This window comes from Triticum urartu, chromosome 5A (genome assembly GCF_056163025.1).
Source record: "Triticum urartu cultivar PI428250 chromosome 5A, HENAU_Tu73, whole genome shotgun sequence".
NCBI classification, from domain to species: Eukaryota; Viridiplantae; Streptophyta; class Magnoliopsida; order Poales; family Poaceae; genus Triticum; species Triticum urartu.
In genome coordinates, this window is record NC_141877.1 from 558,251,055 (window position 1) to 558,260,361 (window position 9,307).

A 9,307-nucleotide genomic window follows, 5' to 3' on the forward strand; every position below is an offset into this window, starting at 1 on the left:
GAAGGTAGGTTTACCGGTTGATCTAGCCTACCCCGATCCAAAGCAATCTATCAACGGTATCAGAGCCATGCTAGGCTAAGATTTTCGATACAAAGAATAAACAGAGAAAGAAAAAAGATCCCTCCCCAAAGAATACCAGCAGGGCAGAGAAAAGCAAACAAAAAATTCACCGGAGAGGGCCTTGGGCCCGTCGGCAAAGAGCGCCGCCATCATGGCCGCGCCTGTTCCTCTCGATCCGGACGCGCATCGGCAAGCCGAGGCGTCGGACGAAGAACCTACCCTGAAAGGGGCAAAGAGCACCGCGGCCAACCCGTTCGACGGCAACACGCTCACCGCAAGGCGAACGTGCGGGCGGCGAAGGGGAAGGCAATGGCGCATGCTCCGCCGTCGTCGTCCAAGGGGGAGCAGAGGTGGGCTCGGCTCGTGCTCTCTCACTCTCCGTGGCTAGGCGGACTGGAGAAAAGAAAGGGAAAGGGGGAAGAGTGGCGCGGCGCGGGCGCGTCCAACGTCGTCGCCGGCTAGCCGGCACACAAGCCGATCCGCCACGGGATAGAGCGAGCGACGAGAAGAGGAAACTGCTCCCGCGGCGTCGTAGCACGTTGGTGCGCGCGGAAGAAAGAAGGGGAAAGGAAAGGGTCTCGCGCGGAGCAGAGGGGCAGGGGAAAGACGCTGGCCGACGCGGCGGTTCGTCGCCGTCGCCGGCGATCGGCGCAACCCGAACCCCCCGCTGCGGGACAGAGACGAGGAGGAGAGACGAGTGGCGCGCGAGGGGAGGAAATGGATAGGGTTTCCCCTTCCCCTGCCGTTTGGCCGTTTTTGTTCGCCCGCAACGCGCGCGTGGCCGTAGGATCCCCACGGACGGGCCACATCTAAACCCTAGAGCGGCGCCGACACAACGGGCCTTTTGGGCCAAAGAGGAGGCGGCCCAGGCCGAGAGAAGGCCGGCTCGCGCGATGCGGCTCGTTGTGAAGGCCATGGGCCGCTTTCCTTTGCTACGGGCCTCGCGCGCCAGGACGACGCTGGGGCTCAGCTGCCGTTTCTATTTTTTTCACTGTTTTTGTCCATTTTTGGGGCAGATTTACAAAAGTTTTTCTATGCAATTTTTTTCCAACGAAATTTTTTGTTTAGAAAATAGAAAAAGTTTTTGAAAATGAATAGAAAATTTTCAGAAAAATAAATGTTCATGAATTTTACAAAGAAAATGATAAAGTTGATGAATTTTTTATTCGGTCAAAGAAAAGTTTCTGTAAATAATAAAAAGTTCATGATTTTTTATTCATGTTTTTATGCTGTGTAAATAATTAAGGACTTTTATAACTACCAAATGTTCGGATTTTAGCAATAGACAAGAACGATCCTTACTTTACTCTAATTATGTACATGCATGCATTAGAATGATTAATTTTTTTTCACGTGCATTTATCCCTCTAATTATATGCATATATGCACTAAAAGACGAAAAGCTGATGTCATCTCAGGTTATTTCTTTTTTCAAACTTCAAAATGTTTTGTAACTCAAACCGTTGCTCCGATTAAAAAACCATCTTCACAAAAAAAATTTGTCTCGACGAGATCTTCGACACTAGATCCCATATTGATATGTTCTGATGACTTTTTCTTCGGACCAAAAATTACCACAAGTGGGCTATGTTAGTTATCACTTTTGTCATACATAAGTTACCATGTCATTTACACAAAAGTTTCCGGTGTATGTTTTGAACAAACTTTTATCCCAGGGTCAAAAAGTGATTATGATGTTTGTAATGAGTTATCAACTTTGTTGTATATATTATCATGTTGCACAAAAGTTATCGCGGTTTGTTTTTCGACAATTTTCATTCCCTCGGTCAACAAATTACCGTGATATTTGTATATGAGTTATCAGCTCTGGTGTGCGTGTATTATCATGTTGTTTACAGATGAGTTATTGAGAGTTATTTTTTAACAACATTTTTCCCTAGTCAAAAAGTTACCACGTCTAAATTAAGTAAGTTATCAGCTCTGTTGTATGTAGATTACCATGTTATTCACACACAAGTTATCAGGGTATGTTTTCAACAAAATTTTATTCCGGGGTCAAAATTTACCGTGGGGTTTGTAGTGAGTTATCAACTTTATTGTGTGTATAATGTCGTGTTATTTGCACACAAAGTACCGAAAATATGTTTTTCAACAAATCCCCCCCCCCCCCCCCCGATAAAAAGTTATCGTGATGTTTGTACCTAAATCAAACCTATGATGCATATAATGCACTGTTATTTGCCACAAATTTTACCGGGGTTTCAACAACCTTGTTTCACCGGGTCAAAGTTATCACAATGTTTGTACCTAAGTTATCAGGTATATTGTGTGTATATTACCATGCTATTTATATAGAAGTTACCACGGGTGCGTCTTCAACAATTTTTTCCTAGATAAAAACTTATCGTGGTATTTGTACCTAAGTTATCAGGTCGGTGGTTCATATAATGCGCTGATATTTGCTACAAATTTTACCAGGGTTTCAACAAGCTTGTTTCCCCGGGTCAAAGTTATCATGATGTTTGTACCTAAGTTATCAGGAATGTTGTATGTATATTACCATGCTATTTATATAGAAATTATCACGGGTGCATCTTCAACAACTTTTTCCCAGGTAAATAGTTACGTGGTGTTTGTACCTAAGTTACGAGATCTGTGTTGTGTATATTACCATGCTAATTTACACACAAGATATATGCGGTATGTTTTCCAACAACTCTCCCCCATCAAAGTTATCGTAATGTTTGTATATACGTTATCAGGTCTGTAGTACGTATATTACCATGGTATTTATATATAAGTTACCGAGAGTGTTTTCAATAAAAGAATCTCCGTGTCAAAGTTATCGTGTTGTTTGCGAGTAAATTATCATGTCCATGGTGCGTGTCATGCTATTTACACAAAACATAACGACTAGGCATCACTTCCGTTGTCACAAGCACCGGCATGTCATCGAAAAAACTGAACTCTCTTTATGGAACGCAAGATTAAAGCCAGTATACACCAATTGGAATGGCATGCGGACAAAAATGAGACACTATAATTTCTTACTAGAATTTTTATGTCCTTCAAGTTAGGCATCGTACAATTTGGAAGTTAGGCATGATATCATTTGTTTTTCTAAAAAATCATTGAACTTTAGGCATGGTAGATAGGTATTACAAAACAATGACAAAGAGAGCTCGGTCAAACGTGTAGCTGCTCTCTTAAAATATAGAATTTAGTCTTGCGGTCAAATAGAACTCTATCCTAAGTTATTGACAACTAGAGCATGCTAGTGTATTGGCTGATGAATCTGTATTCATCTCCTTTGATAGCCTTACGGACCGGGGATCGAATCCCAATTCTTCCACATTTTTTCGTTTATTACCTCTAATCGGGCGGAAAAAATGAAAATTGCATGCACAATGAACTAGCGATAATCGCGGCCGGAAACCAGGATCGAACGACATCCAAACTCGTTCGGATCTCTTAACAAAAACCGAACGTTCGGTCGTTACATTTCTCGAATAATTAATAGTGCACTTTACAAATAAAATAAAAGTTTAGATAGAATTAAAATTTTAAGAGCATGTTAAAGTAATTATTGAAATGAAATGATTATGTTATTTTTATGACCAATGTTGTTAATAACATGATCATGTTTATTATTGAAAATAAAAGTGCTCTTTTAAAAGTGAATAGAACTAAAGTAAAAGATTAAATTGTTGCTTCTGTAATGCATTTTTGAACCAATCGGTTAAAATTGCTTAGAGAGTAAAAGAGTACATAATTCTTTTTGAATAGAATATTGTAAAGTTTCCACTACAAAGTAAAAGTTATATCCTCCAATTAAATTGGAACCAACAGGAAAATTTAATTGGAAGAAATGCTCTTAGCAATGTTTTTCTCCTGTGGGTGAAATAAGATGCACATAGTTTCCGCTATGACAAAAGAAAGATATTTGTTTTAAAGTTAAAATATGGCATTGTTATTTTCTAACCAACGTTGATGATAACAGTGCTATAATTCTATGAGTCTTACGTTGCAAAGTTTAAATCTCTGATAAATTTTGTATCAAAGTGATCAATTTTTAGAGAATGGATAAAGATCAAGAAATGCTCTTGAATTAAAGAAATGTATATTTCTTGTTCCCGCCACAATAAAATTGGCGATGATGATTAATTCTTAGCAAAGTTGTTTAATAGAAATACTATGATCACATTGTTTATGAGTTATATGCATTATTTCCATTTCCGCCTAACGGTGATACGGAATTAATGTATAAGGATGATGTTTATTCTAATTCTGCCACAACAGTGATTTAGAATATAAAAGAAAATTTCAAAAGTTTAATGTGCATTTCTTTTAACCACACCAACGTAGGGTTATTTTTATGCCCATTATTGTTGATTATTGGCTAAGTTTTCTCAGACTAAATTTTTTCCATGCTTTCATTCGTGAAAGCAAATGGCTGGGTACTTGTGACCCGAAAGATGACCAAGAAAGGTCATAACGTGAGGGAGTATGTTCTCTCTAAAGAATGTGTAAGTGCATCTAGTGCCCCTTAGTGATTTTGGTGTATTGAAGACTTATAGGTTAAGGGACTAATGCGTTTGTGAGTGTACACAGGTCTATAAGTCTATGAGGAGTTTGATATTTACAGAGAAAGTCGACCCCTAAAAATGAAGTTCTTCGACTGAAGACTTTAGATTTCTGAAGACTTTGAAAGTGAAGAAATTGGTGTGACCTTGAAGACTTGGTATTCATTCGAGAAACATGAAGCGCGAAGACTTTTGTTTTTGTAGTTTCATTTTCTCTTTCTTGAGTCATAGGAAACACCGTACTGTTAAAGGGGGTCAAGGAAATACTAATTTTTTTTCCATGTGATGCTCAACTCAAATCCTACACCTACCAATCCCTTCGAGTGAAGCCATTGGAAATCTCATACAGTTCGTCATATTCTTCAGTGACAGAGATGAAGTTCTTCTGGTCTCTAAGGAATTTGTTCTGACTGAGGAGTTAGGAATTCGCCAGTGCGGATTGCCTACACAGTGAGGAACATGATAGCCCTAAGGATTTCGCCACTCAAAATTCCGAGCGTTGCTGTGCTATGCGCCAGCTGTCCCAAAATATCTATCCAGCTAACGGTCCTATCATTGAAGGGCATTTATGTCTTATCATGTCGGGCTGCTCCCTAGGCTATAAATAGCCGCCCCCCTACAACCACTAGCTGGTTGCCTGCTCCGAGAGAAACTGACACTTGTCATTTGAGAGCAACCCATCCTCCGAGGACTTTGAGCGAAAATCATCAAGTGAGGAAAACCCAAACCCAAACACCTACAAATCTCAAGTGATTGAGTATCACTGAAGAGATTGATCCTGCGTGGATCCGACGCTCGTTACCTTTGAAGACTGTGCTTCTTCCAGACGGTTAGGCGTCATGGTCTAGAGCATCCAAGAGGAATTGTGGATCGCCGAGTGACCAAGTTTCTGATGGTTCGGAAGTCACCTGAAGACTTACCACGAGTGATTGGGCGAGGTCTGTGTGACCTTAGTTCAAGGGGAATACAGTGAGGACTGAGTGTCCTGAGCTGCGTGTTCAGGACTGGGTGTCCGGGACTGTGTGTCCTCAGGTTTAAATACCTAGTCGCCCTAACCAAACGTACAACTGAGACATCAGTTGGAACTGGTCTACCAAATCATTGTCTTCACCAAGCTTACTGGTTCTATTTCCTCAACTCTTTCATTTCCTCATAACTGTGTTGTGTGCTTGTTCATATCTGTGCTTGAAGACTTCGACTGAAGATTTTGTCAATTTCCTCAGTTCAATTTCTTCACTCTGTTTGTCTTCATCCTGTGTTATCCTGTGCTTACGCTTTCTGTACTCTGTGCCTGTCTTCATTTCATCATGATGACTATGCTTGTGTTATGTTATGTTTACTTTTGAGTACTTATTCCGCTGCTAGTAGTTCTTCGCTAAGGAATTTCCTCACCTGCAAATTCCTCAGTGAAGAATTCATAAAAATCGTCTATTCACCCCCTCTAGTCGATATAACGCACTTTCAATTGGTATCAGAGCAAGGTACTCCTTTGTTCTGTGTGATTTTTGTTTAACCGCCTGGAGATTTAGTTATGTCGACCGCAGGTATGATCAAGATCTCTTCTGGGTGTCCTACCTTCGATGGGATGGACTACCCCTACTGGAAGAATAAGATGCGAAAGCATCTTGAGGCAATTGATAACGATCTCTGGTATGTTGTGGAAAATGGTGTTCCCTCAGTCACACCTTCTCTGAATGCTGCTGATGTGAAGATATTCAAACAACTCGATTCTCAAGCGAAGAATATCATATGTGGCCATCCGAGCAAAGGACAGTATGGAAGAGTGAGTGCTTTGGAAACTGCTAAGCTTATCTGGGATAGACTGTCCAAAGTGAATGAAGGAGTCTCAACACAGCGTGAATCTCGAGTTGATGTTCTTCGCAATCTCTTCAACCGCTTCAAAAGACTCAACACTGAAAATGTTCAACAAACCTTCGATCGCCTCATTGACTTCTCAAATGAGCTTCAAGCACTTGGTGCCACTGACATCACCGATCATGAGGTGGTGAAGAAATTGCTGAGATCGCTTGATTCCTCATTTGACACTCTGGCATTGATGATACAAGAACGTGCTGATTACAAGTCACTTGATCCCGCTGATATTCTTGAGAGGCTAAATACTCATGAGTTCCAACTTGCTGAAAAAAGAGATCTCTATGGTTCGAGCTATGGCAGATCACGTGCACTGAAGGCCAATGCAGTATCTGAGTCCGAAGATGAAGACTCTGGTAGCAGCCTTGATGATCCTGAAGAACTAAGCCATGAGCTAGCATTGCTCATGAAGAAGTTCCAAAAGTTCTCAAGACGTGGTTTCTTTGGAAGACCCTTAAGGAGCAATGATTCCTCATCCAGTGACTACAAGAGGAGGCTCTGTCACAAATGCAAGAAACCTGGACATTAAATTCAAGATTGTCCTCAGTTGGAAAAGGAATCAAAGAAGAAGAAATACAAGGATTACAGTTCTGATGATGCGAAGAAAAAGAAGAAATCCTCAAAATCTTCATCATCAAAATCCTCAAAATCCTCATCTCACAAGAAGAGTAGCTCCAAGAAGGCTAGGGTATTCATTGGCAAGGAAATGGACTCTGAGGCTGAATCTGAAGAAAATGAGGAAGAGGAGGCATCTGAGGAGTCTGAATCCGGAGTGGCGAGCCTAGCCCTCGCTACTGCATTCGTCAGCAAGTCTATCTTCAACACTGAAGAAAATGACCTCACCAACAAGGCCGATGAAGGCGATGATGAATACGCTCCCACCTATTGCTTCATGGCAAAGGGTGCCAAGGTACTCAAACATACCTCCTCTGAATCAAGTGAGAATGAATCTGATGAAAACCTTAAGCCCAGCTATTCTAAACTTGCTAATATTGCTGTAAAACAACAAAGGGTTTTTGAAAAGATTCAAAACATGCTAGACAAAAGTGATGATATGTTGGGTGAAGAAATGGATCGTACTAAAGCCTTGACTGAAAATCTTCAGAGACTTCAGACTAGGTTTGACAACCTTCAAGGTCATCATAACACTATCTTATCTGATCATGAGAAGCTTTCTTATGAATTTCTTCAAAGAAAGCAAGACCTTGAGAAGCTAAGAGTGAGTTATGAAGATCTTCAGAAGGAGCGCGATTCATTACTTGCTTAACAAATCAGCGCTTCTCAGGAAGAATTTGTTCCTCCTTGTTTGAAATGCATTGAACGTGAATCTGCTAATTCTTCACCTGAATGTTCAAATGCTTCTAATGCTATAAATTCTTCACCTGCCTCTGCTATCACTAATTCCTCATCTGAGGACACTGCTAGTATCACTGACGATGCAGGGCTGAAGGAATTGTACATGACAGGCATGTACAAAAGCCTCAAAGGGCATCATACTCTTTGTGATGTGCTTAAAAAGCAAATCCTCAACAGGAACCCTAGGAAATAGGGTATTGCCTTTGAGAGGAAACTCAATGCTGATGGTACATATTGGAAGCCTGAGCAGTACCCCAAAACTACATGGGTTGCTGCAAAGGGACCTCCAGTTGATCCATCTAACTTATCTGGATTTGCATGTGAATCTCCTCGTTCTGATGATGAGTCATTTGACTCCAACTATAAATTGTTCAAAAATCAGAATGATGAAGTATTTGTTAGATATGTTGGCACTAACTGCAGGAATGGTTCCCCTATGAAAAAAATCTGGGTTCCCAAAAGGTGCCTTGAAAGTCTTCAGGTGAATGTCCTCAGGACACCACCTGTGAAGAATAGGAACCCCAGAGCAAATTCTTCATATGGACCAAATTCTTCATATGGATCCAACTCCTCATATGAATATCATCATGCTAACAACTCTATTTCGCAGGGAAGAGCTAAGGGCTATGAATATGCGCATTATTCTTCTAATCATCATGTTCATAAGTCCTCGAAGAATTTCTCTTCTTATTCATATGCTTATCCTAACTCCTCTTATGTGAAACGAAATGGACTGGCTTCTATGCCACCTTTCTCATATGGAGCTCGCAGAGTGATGAACTCTTTGCCACCCCTTCAGATGTGGGTGGTGAAGTAAAAGAACTAATCTCTTCTGCAGGGCCAGGTCTCCAGACGTACGTAATCGTCTGAAGAATCTGCTGGAGACCTGAGTATGCCTGAAAGGACGCAGGCTAATCATGAAGAAATGAACTTTCATTTTTCACGTCCTCATACTGCTTTATCTATTCTTTTGCTTGATGAAATTGATCTGATGAATTGATGTCATATTCTTCACTGATGAAGTATATGAGTTTGTAAGTTGCACTAATTCATCTGCAGGATGATCAACCCAAAGCCACTGAGTGGGTCCTCGATAGTGGATGTACAAATCACATGACTGGTGACAAGAATCTATTGATGGATGCTCCATTATCTCCGTCGCATTTGAAGCATATCATCTTTGCCGACAAAGGCAAAAGTTAGGTATTGAGTCTAGGTAAGGTTGCGATCACAAAGGATCGACACATGGACAAAGTCATGCTTGCCGAGTCCTTAGGATACAACCTCATGTCTGTCTCAATGCTTTGCGATCTTGATATGGTTGTTGTCTTTGGCAAGTACCGTTGTGTTGTGGTTATGGAAGCTGACAATTCCAAAGTCTTCGAAGGCTTTAGGAGAGGAGACCTGTATATTGTTGATTTCTCTACAGGACCACAACCAGCCATGTGCCTACTTGCAAAAGCTTCAGAAGGCTG